Raw genomic sequence first — 12,055 nt, forward strand, 5'->3', positions numbered from 1 at the left:
ACCATACACTTTGCCAGGTATACTCAACAGACTTATCCCCATATAATTTTTGCACTCTCTTTTATCCCCTTTGCCTTTATACAAAGGAACTATGCATGCTCTCTGCCAATCCCTAGGTACCTTACCCTCTTCCATACATTTATTAAATAATTGCACCAACCACTCCAAAACTACATCCCCACCTGCTTTTAACATTTCTATCTTTATCCCATCAATCCCGGCTGCCTTACCCCCTTTCATTTTACCTACTGCCTCACGAACTTCCCCCACACTCACAACTGGCTCTTCCTCACTCCTACAAGATGTTGTTCCTCCTTGCCCTATACACGAAATCACAGCTTCCCTATCTTCATCAACATTTAACAATTCCTCAAAATATTCCCTCCATCTTCCCAATACCTCTAACTCTCCATTTAATAACTCCATTTAATATATCCCTCCAAACTGCCAATATCCCAAACCCCTCCTTTAGAGTGCAGGCATTGTACTTCCCTTTTCCAGGACTCAAGTCCGTCTATATAAAAATAACCGGTTTCCCTGAATCCCTTCACTAAATATTACCCTGCTCACACTCCAACAGATCTTCAGGTCCCAAATACCATTCGCCTCCATTCACTTCTATCTAACACACTCACGCACGCCTGCTGGAAGTCCAAGCCCCTCACCCACAAAACCGCCCTAAGCCCTTCCTTTCAACCTTTTCGAGGACGACCCCTACAGATTTATACGCTCTCCATGTCATTCTACTTTGATCCATTCTCTCTAAATGACCAAACCACCTCAACAACCCCTCTTCTGCCCTCTAACTAATATTTTATTAACTTCACACCTTCTCCTAATTTCCACACTCCGAATTTTCTGCATAATATTTACGCCACACATTGCCCTTAAACAGGACATCTCCACTGCCTCCAACCGCCTCCTCGCTGCAGCATTTACCACCCAAGCTTCACACCCATATAAGAGTGTTGGTACTACTATACTTTCATACATTCCTTTCTTTGCCTCCATAGGTAACATTTTTTGTCTCCACATAAACCTCAACGCACCACTCACCTTTTTTCCCTCATCAATTCTATGATTAACCTCATCCTTCATAAATCCATCCGCCGACACAACTCCCAAGTATCTGAAAACATTCACTTCTTCCATACTCCTACCCAATTTGATATCCAATTTTTCTTTATCTAAATTATTTGATACCCTCATCACCTTACTCTTTTCTATGTTCACTTTCAACTTTCTACCTTTACACACATTCCCAAACTCGTCCACTAACCTTAGCATTTTTTCTTTAGAATCTCCCACAAGCACAGTATCATCAGCAAAAAGCAACTATGTCAATTCCAATTTTGTATCTGATTCACCATATTTTAATCCCACCCCTCTCCCGAACACCCTAGCATTTACTTCTTTTACAACCCCATCCATAAATATATTAAACAACCATGGTGACATTACACATCCCTGTCTAAGACCTACTTTTACCGGGCAGTAGTCTCCCTCTCTTCTACACACCCTAACCCGAGCCTCACTATCCTCATAAAAACTCTTTTCATATTCGTCGCTCAACCTTTGGGACGAGCGGACGTGAGCTGAGCCTGCCCTCTGCTGTCAGCCGGTGACAACTTGGTTTTCTCAAAATGGCGCAGCAGGCAAGAAGAAGGGTAAACACTGTCGGCATAGAAGTGGTGCGTGGGGCTGTGCATGCCCACTCAGCTCAAGTTTTATTACCTGCCATCATCAGGGACACATACGGCATTGCCAACGAAGAGCTGTATGGTGTAGCCTTGAACGGGGCATATAGAATTTTTGTGAAATTTCTCAATGCATAGTCGCCAGGTTCCAAGATCTTTGTGTACCAGTGAATCCTGCAGTGACGGTAAGGCTGCATGATGTGTCCCGCCATTATACGTGGGTGAAGATAAGAAATGTACCCTTTGAGGCTAATGAGGCAGACCTACGTGCCGTCTTCGAGAAGTTTGGGACTGTTCATATGGCGACATTGGGGAAATGGAAGGAAGGATCGTATTCTGGGATGCCTGAAGGAAGTTTTTCCTTAAAAATGACATTGAGGCATCCTATTCCTTCCTATATTTTCCTAGAAGACTTCAGGACTCAAGTAATGGTGACTTACGCAGGGCAACAACGTACCTGTCGATTATGCGGTGCCTATGATCACATTGCTGCGCAGTGTGTTAAACAACAGGGTACACAGGCGAAGGAGCAGCATAAGGAGGCATCAGAGGGCCTTGAGACGTTGAATTTGGCACGACCTGAGTCGGTTTCCTTGAACAAGGCTTGGAGTGTGGAGGTCGAGGAGGCCTTGAGGGAGGAAGAGTGTGTAACTCTTCCGAGAGAGACATGCACTGCCGGGCAGGCACCGGAGACCAAAGATGTGGTGTCACTGGGTGAGGACAGGGCCGTGGAGGCTACCATTGATTCAGTCCTCCACGACCTGTTAGGGACCCCAGGAGAGGTCACAGTTGAGGGGCTTGTGAGTGCCCTGGATGCTGCTGGGGTTCCAGGTGGTGAGAGGGGGGGAGGCATGTCAGAGACCCAGGTTGAGGCTGGGTTGCAAATTGGCACGGTTGTGGCGGAAGTGCACGGGGATGGCTTCCAGGTGGAGGCGGGGAGAAAGGCTCGAGTGTCACGGAAGAGAGCGGCAGTGCCCTTGGACATGGACGATGTGGATGTGCTCACTCTGGCACAGCGTTCGGGCAAAAAGGTTTGGGCTGAAGTGGTTGAGCATGGACCTGGGGGGTCCAGGGGCAAGGGGCATGTGAAAGCAGATCACAGAATGGTGATTGAAGATCAAGGGCGTATAAAGGGGAAGGGGGATAAAGGTGGTGCAATACGCAAAGGAAAACCTCCATTGACAAATTCAAGAGTCTCTCTATAAATGTTAATGGTCTGAAAAATTCTAGGAAGTGTGAATGGTTTCATGAGATGCTCATTAGGTATGGTGTAGATGTAGTGTTTGTGCAAGAGCACAACCACAAGCCGGGTTGTATGTTGATGATTGAGGGGTATACTGTATATGCGGCACACTCAACAAGATTGAAAGGAGGAGTGGCTATTTTGGTGAGGGAGGCTAGCCCGTTTACTGTACATCATTGTGAGGAGGGGGGTGAGGGGAGGGTTATAAGAGTGGATGAGACATGGGGAAGAGATAAGATGTCTTTTGTGTGTGTTTATGGTCCGGCGGAGGGGGACAGTCGAGTGAAGAATGAGTTTGTACGTGAAGTGTTGGTGTATCACTTAAGGTCGCTTCCAGCATTAGCTGTGGTGGGAGGGGACTGGAATTGCGTTATACGCCGCAAGGATGTGGAACCTAGGGGAGCAGGATATTGTTCTGGCCTTCTGAGGGACCTGTTAACCGGGGTGGGGTTGGTGGATGTAGAGGGGGGGCGGCGTGGGAGGTGCAGCACACCTTTGTGAGGCAGGGGTATGCTGCACAGCTGGACAGGATATACGTGACAAGGAAAGCAGTGGTGCGGAGTGTAAGGGTTTTGGATGTCTTTTTTTCTGATCATAGAGGTGTTTTGGTGGATTTGGGATGGGAGGGGCGGCCGAACAGGTATAAGAGTTATTGGAAATTGAATGTTCGGTTGCTTCAAGATGTTGAGGGGAGGGTCCTATTTGCACAATGGTGGAAAGGCGTATGGGAAGGGATGGAAGTCAATGGGGATGTGTTGAGATGGTGGGATGTGACGGCGAAGACGAGGATTCGAGAGTTCTATGTCCGACAGGGAAGGCACGAGAATCAGTTGGCTTATGGGCTTATTAGGTATCTTGAGGGGCAGTTAAGGGAGTATCATGAGAGAGGAAGGGGGGGGATGGGAGCCCCTGTGGCTGACATAGAAGGAGTGAAGGAACGCCTAATGGAAGTGCAAAATGAGAGGTTTGATGCGGCAAGGGTTTTAGGGGGGTTGGAGGAGGTCATGTGGGGTGATAGACCATCGGCGTGTGTCCTGCGAGGGCAGGGGCACTGGCGCGTTGCAATGGAAATGGTGGGTTTGAGAGTTCTTGAGGACATAGAGGGGTATAGGGAGGGACAAGATTTGGTGACAACGGAGGGGATGGGAGGGTATGTTGATTCTTGGCTTAGTACACATATGAGGAGTGTGGGTGTGAGAGAGGGGGCTTTAAGAGAGACAGGGGGATGGGTGCCGAGTGTGCTGGACAGGGACGACAGGGAACAGTTACAGGGGCCTATTGTGGAGGAAGAGGTGGGGACGGCTCTAATGAGTATGAGCAGGGGTAAGGCACCGGGGATAGATGGGCTGCCTGCGGAGTTTTACATACAGCATTGGGGAGTATTAAAAGATTTTTTGGTGCAATTATTTAATATCATAAAAGAGAGGGGTGCGTTGGGACCTTTGCAGGCGACAGCACTAGTAGTTTTGGTGCCAAAGGGTGAAAGTCAGTGCACAGTGAGAGATTACCGGATGATATCACTCATGTGTGCAGACTACAAATTTTTTGCAAAAATTTTGGGTAATCGTATAAAAAAGGTCATTGGAAAGGTAATAGTGAGGGGTCAATATGGGATTCCGGGGAGATCAATGTATGAGGGGCATGGGGTTATTAGAAGGTTTATTGAGGGTCCACAAGAGGGGGAACGTGGGGTATTGGCGTTGGATTGGAGAACGGCATATGACAGTGTCGAGAGGGAGGCTCTGTGGAGAATCATGGAGTGGCAAGGGTTCGGGGAGGACATTGTGAATTGGGCACGTACTTTATATCGGGGAGCTGGGATGTATGTACAGATAAATGGGAGGGTGGGTTTGCATGTGAAAATGGGCAGGGGATTGAGGCAAGGTTGCCCGTTGTCACAAATATTATTTGCATGTTTACAGAATCAGTTTTATAGGGCAGTGGAAAGGTGCATACAGGAGGGGGTAAGGGAGGACTTACGAGGTGGGAGTCCCAGTATCATAGGTTACGTTGATGACACAACTGTCCTAGTGAGTGGGAGGGAGGGATTGGAGGGTCTGGAGAGAGTTATAGACGTTTTTGGGATGGCAACAGGTATGGCAGTGAATGTGCATAAATCTAAGCTCATGATATTGGGTGAATGGGATGGGCAGGAGGGCGGGGGTGGGGGGGTGAGGTGGAGTGTCGTGGACCGGGTGAAAATTTGTGGAGTTGTGTATATGGGTAATGCTCAGATGGCGAGGGAGAATAATTCAAAGGGTGTGGTAGATAGGGTATTGGGAAGATTGTCAGGATTGAGGCCGACACATCTTACGCTACACCAGAGGGTCATTGTGGTCAATGTGCTTTTGTACAGTAAAATATGGCATGTGGCAGCTTTGTACCCTTTCGTGTATGGGGATGTCCGGAGATTGTTGAGCAGAGTTTTCCGTTTTATCTATGGTTCGGGATGCGATTGGTTGAAAAGAGAGGTGGTAACACTTCCGGTGGCCTTGGGAGGGCTGGGGTTAATTCATTTGGAAAGAAGGTTGAAGTGTGTATATGTGAAACATGGGTTGCTAAGGGCTCGGGGGGAAGGGAGTGGAGGGTTGGGGATGCTGCAGGGAGATCTTCGGAGATGGTGGAAGGGACAAGATTTGAGAGATGGTGAGGAGTTGTTGCGTCTATTGATGATGGTCAGAGAGCCGAGAAACATGCGGGTAGGGTCCATGGAGAGGAAGATATGGCCTAGGGTGGTAGTGGCAACGGAAGGAGTGTACCCGATGTACGCATGGGAAGACATTTGGGGCCGATTAAAAGGGTTGCTAAGGGCTCGGGGGGAAGGGAGTGGAGGGTTGGGGATGCTGCAGGGAGATCTTCGGAGATGGTGGAAGGGACAAGATTTGAGAGATGGTGAGGAGTTGTTGCGTCTATTGATGATGGTCAGAGAGCCGAGAAACATGCGGGTAGGGTCCATGGAGAGGAAGATATGGCCTAGGGTGGTAGTGGCAACGGAAGGAGTGTACCCGATGTACGCATGGGAAGACATTTGGGGCCGATTAAAAGGGTTACGCATCTGGCCACGCGTGAGGGAGGTAATGTATAGGTTTCTTCACGGAATATTGCCGTCTGGGGTTGTTTTACGAAATAGGCGAATAAGGGAGGGTGGGGTGTGTCAGGTTTGTGGGGTAGATGAATCAGCTTTTCATGTAGTTTATTTTTGTGAAAGCCTAGGGATTGTGCGGGAATGGTTAGGGAAAGTAATCCGGTATGTGGGGGGGAAAGGGTTGTCGGTTTTGAGAGCGCTTAGTTTAGATGTAGGTGGGGTTGGGGTAAAGGTTCAAAGGGCAGTGGCTTACTTAATGGTTGATTTTGTGTATATATCATGGGCAATGAGAGACAAAGGGGCGGAGGAACGTAGGATGGCCATAGCAGCATCCTTTTATAGAACAAAGTGTCGCAACAGGGAAATATATGGTAGGAGGTGGGAGAGGGATTTCTCGGAGGGCTACAGGGACTTTCTTTTGAGGGATTTATGGTCTTTATAAGCGGTCAGGGGCATGAACGGGCTGGCCTTCCCAGGGGGGGGGTGTTGCAGAGGACGATTGTGTGAGTGTGTGTGGAATTGTGTGAGGAAAGAATGTTGAGGTGATATTCAATGTGATATTCAATGTAATGTCTTGGTGTTATTGTGAACACCGATGATTATAATTTATCTAAGGATTCCTTCATGTTTTGTAAGGATGTACATAAGCATGTTAGTATATAAGCATATTTTAACCTGTAATTATACATGTCTACCTATATATGAGCAATGTAACTTGTCATAATAATGAGGTTTCATACCTGTTTTTTAACTAGTGGAACGTTCTGGTATTGTATATAATGTAAGATCTTGCCTGGGGTGTTTTTGCTTATATATTGTTACAGATGTTTTTTTTTTCACATTTTCATTATATATGTTCAAGTGAATGAGTTTTTGATCTTGTGTATTGCCAGGTGAAACTGGTCAGTTTTTTTTTTTTTTTTTTCATTGGGGGGGGGATAGGAGTTTAAGTAATCTCTGCAATAGCAGGTCATGTGATACACATGTCATATTTTAGATGTCTAATGTTGTCCATTCTCTGTAGGATGTGATGTATAGATTATCTCCGACAGTGTAAATAATCTGTCTGCAGGAGGGAATAATGTGTAAATTTATTTATTATTGTGGTAGGTTTATGTGTGTAGTGTGTTTTTAGGGTGATATATTATAAGATGCTAATTACTATCAAGGACTGTTGGTGGTTATGAGTGGTGATGGCAGACACAGTTACTAGGCATGTGGGAGGGGGGTTGAAGTGTCAGCGGTAGTGTCTTAAACCCACCACCGTGCACGATATTAATTATTACCATAGGGTATATGAGGGTAGGGTGGATTGTGTTCTATGGTGGATGTGAGCCATCAGGTTCAGACATTCCTTGTATTATAGTGTCAGCCGTTTAGCTGGCTGGATTGTGTTTATATATATATTGTCATTGAAGTTTTTAATGCTTTTGCAAATGTGTATGTATAAGAGTTTTGTCACTGTGTATTTAAGGTGAAAGTGGCACGTTTTCATGGGGGGGGGAGTGCAAGCTTTACTGGGTGGGTTGTATGTGTATGTGTGTATGTATGTATGTGTATATGTGTATATATATGTATATATGTGTATATATATGTATATATGTGTATATATATGTATATATATGTATATATATGTATATATATGTATATATATGTATATATATATATGTATATGTGTGTGTATAAATATATATAATATATATATATATATATATATATATATATATATATATATATATATATATAGTCCACCTCTGGTGTAAATTGTGGGACCCATAGCCTCGGAGAAGTGGATAAAAAGGCTTCAAGGAAAAATATTTGGATTTCTTCCTGAAGCCGTTTGAATATTCCACTTCCCCTACCACCCCATCTTTTCATATTTATTTTTTTTTACTAATAGGAATATTTTATTACATAATATGGTACAGAAGATTTAAGAGATACATTATTGATATAAAGGTGGCATATACGGTACATGTTGTTACGTGTGTATCACCGATTATAAGGCGAAAATCTCATCCAGCTCCTCAGAGCTGGGGCGTGTGCCCAAAATACAGCAGGCATTACCCCTTTGAACAGCCGCACTGAGCCGCTGGAACAGAAAACTAGCTGCCCTGGGATCCCTAGTTACCCTGATGAGTCTTTTTCCCAGCTCCTTAAGGAATTTAGATGCACTCTTTCCCCATGAGCCAAGGGTCTCTGAGCCTATGGGAACAAACATATAATGATGGGCAAGTTCTCCATATTTTCTAGACTTCTGGGACTCCCTGAAGCTGGCAGCTGCCCCTCCTTCCTCCCTGGTGTATTGGAGATAGGTATCAGCCAAGGTAGATGCACATGTATAGTCCCACACCACCTGCTTCCCATCTGTCCAGGCTTGAAGGGTGATACCATCTGGACGCTTCTGGCTGCCATCAGATCTGCATAGTTGGGGTGGCTCCCTTACTGCTGGGCATCCAGCTGTTGTGAGGCTCCTCTTGATAATGTTATTAACCTCCTCATGTCTTGCAATCTTTCCCTCGGATTTACGGCACACAAGACCATGGTACCCGAATCGGTCTGCTGCTTCACTGCCACAGATACACCTGTGTTCGGCGAGAATAGGGGCGGCAAGTCGAAGGGCAACACCGATGCGGATGGTCTGTGGGTCGAGACGTGTGCCAAGGCTGGAGTTGGGAACAGCCAACAGAAAGTCCCCAGCATGAGGGGCTCTCACTGCCAGGAGGCGGGCTCTATCCTTCCCTGACACACTCTGAAGCATTGTTGAGGCAATATTTTCCACTATTGGACCATCCCAGTGCGATTGTTTGTAGTTGTTGGGGGGAGCAGGTCTGGTTCCAGAGCCCGTTAGATTATCCCAGATCATTGCTCCGTCAATGAATTTTTGGTCCTGGACTCCTATCTTGTCCCTAAGATGTTCAGGGAGAATCGCTGCTACAAGCTCTCTGGATGCAATACACGAGGACAGAAAAGCAGGTAACGCAATCTGTGATGACTTGCGGACACCAATGCCTCCTAGTCTGACTGGAAGTGTAGCTTGGTTCCACTGCCCGTCTTCTAGAGTAAGGTTAAGTACTTTCGTAAAAATCTGCCTCAGAATACTGTCATATTCGTGCAGTATAGGGTTATCATATGAAGGTGCACATCTTAGGAAATATGTCAACCTGGGCAGACTCAAGCACTTTGTGAGAAGGTACAAGGCATCGTGGGTGTCCAGATTGCCTATTCGTTGTTCCATTCTCCTTAACTCTTCCAATTTCTTCCTGAGAATTGTGTCAATGGCATTGCTTCCCAGAGGTGCTCCTAGCAAGACACTATTTGTGGGGGCAATGACTGCTGCTCCTGGTAGTTTTGATCTCACTGCATTTATCACTTGTTGACTGACTGAGATGATTTCACATATATATATATATATATATATATATATATATATGTATGACCACCTTTTCATGTGAAGCACAGTACGTACAAGCGGTGTTCATGTGAAGCACAGTACATACAAGCGGTGTTTGATTTGAGTGCAGCAGCCAGTTCTGTAATTATATATGTGCTTCTTCAGTACTGTGTAGTCACAGTTGATTATTTTTCACTGCCTATATCTTGTTACATATTGATTATGTACCCATATATTTTGTACCTGAGTTTTAAATAAAATATAAAAAAAAAATAATTTCCACAGGAGTTATCACAGCTTCCTGGCAATAACTGAGACCTACTGACTACTACAATACATCGTGTATAACACAAGACCTACTGACTACCACAATACATCGTGTATAACACAAGACCTACTGACTACTACAATACATCGTGTATAACACAATACCTACTGACTACCACAATATATCGTGTATAACACAAGACCTACTGACTACTACAATACATCGTGTATAACACAATACCTACTGACTACCACAATATATCGTGTATAACACAAGACCTACTGACTACTACAATACATCGTGTATAACACAAGACCTACTGACTACTACAATACATCGTGTATAACACAAGACCTACTGACTACTACAATACATCGTGTATAACACAAGACCTACTGACTACCACAATACATCGTGTATAACACAAGACCTACTGACTACCACAATACATCGTGTATAACACAAGACCTACTGACTACCACAATACATCGTGTATAACACAAGACCTACTGACTACCACAATACATCGTGTATAACACAAGACCTACTGACTACCACAATACATCGTGTATAACACAAGACCTACTGACTACTACAATACATCGTGTATAACACAAGACCTACTGACTACCACAATACATCGTGTATAACACAAGACCTACTGACTACTACAATACATCGTGTATAACACAAGACCTACTGACTACCACAATACATCGTGTATAACACAAGACCTACTGACTACCACAATACATCGTGTATAACACAACACCTACTGACTGCCACAACACATCGTGTATAACACAAGACCTACTGACTACCACAATATATCGTGTATAACAAAAGACCTAATGACTACCACAATTCTTCGTGTATAACACAAGACCTACTGACTACCACAATACATCGTGTATAACACAAGACCTACTGACTACCACAATACATCGTGTATAACACAAGACCTACTGACTAAAACAATACATTGTGTATTACACAAGACCTACTGACTACCACAATACATCGTGTATACACAAGACCTACTGACTACCACAATACATCGTGTATAACACAAGACCTACTGACTACCTCAATGCAACTTCTATAACACAAGACCTACTGACTACCACAATACATCGTGTATAACACAAGACCTACTGACTACCACAATACATCGTGTATAACACAAGACCTACTGACTACCACAATACATCGTGTATAACACAAGACCTACTGACTACCACAATACATCGTGTATAACACAAGACCTACTGACTACCACAATACATCGTGTATAACACAAGACCTACTGACTACCACAATACATCGTGTATAACACAAGACCTACTGACTACCACAATACATCGTGTATAACACAAGACCTACTGACTACCTCAATGCAACTTCTATAACACAAGACCTACTGACTACCACAATACATCGTGTATAACACAAGACCTACTGACTACCACAATACATCGTGTATAACACAAGACCTACTGACTACCACAATACATCGTGTATAACACAAGACCTAGTGACTACCACAATACATCGTGTATAACACAAGACCTACTGACTACCACAATACATCGTGTATAACACAAGACCTACTGACTACCACAATACATCGTGTATAACACAAGACCTACTGACTACCACAATACATCGTGTATAACACAAGACCTACTGACTACCACAATACATCTTGTATAACACAAGACCTACTGACTACCTCAATGCAACTTCTATAACACAAGACCTACTGACTACCACAATACATCGTGTATAACACAAGACCTACTGACTACCACAATACATCGTGTATAACACAAGACCTACTGACTACCACAATACATCGTGTATAACACAAGACCTAGTGACTACCACAATACATCGTGTATAACACAAGACCTACTGACTACCACAATACATCGTGTATAACACAAGACCTACTGACTACCACAATACATCGTGTATAACACAAGACCTACTGACTACCACAATACATCGTGTATAACACAAGACCTACTGACTACCTCAATGCAACTTCTATAACACAAGACCTACTGAATACCACAATACATCGTGTATAACACAAGACCTACTGACTACCACAATACATCGTGTATAACACAAGACCTACTGACTACCACAATACATCGTGTATAACACAAGACCTACTGACTACCTCAATGCAACTTCTATAACACAAGACCTACTGACTACCACAATACATCGTGTATAACACAAGACCTACTGACTACCACAATACATCGTGTATAACACAAGACCTACTGACTACCACAATACATCGTGTATAACACAAGACCTATTGACTACCACAATACATAGTGTATAACATAATACC

This window comes from Cherax quadricarinatus, unplaced genomic scaffold, assembly GCF_038502225.1.
Source record: "Cherax quadricarinatus isolate ZL_2023a unplaced genomic scaffold, ASM3850222v1 Contig602, whole genome shotgun sequence".
NCBI classification, from domain to species: domain Eukaryota; kingdom Metazoa; phylum Arthropoda; class Malacostraca; order Decapoda; family Parastacidae; genus Cherax; species Cherax quadricarinatus.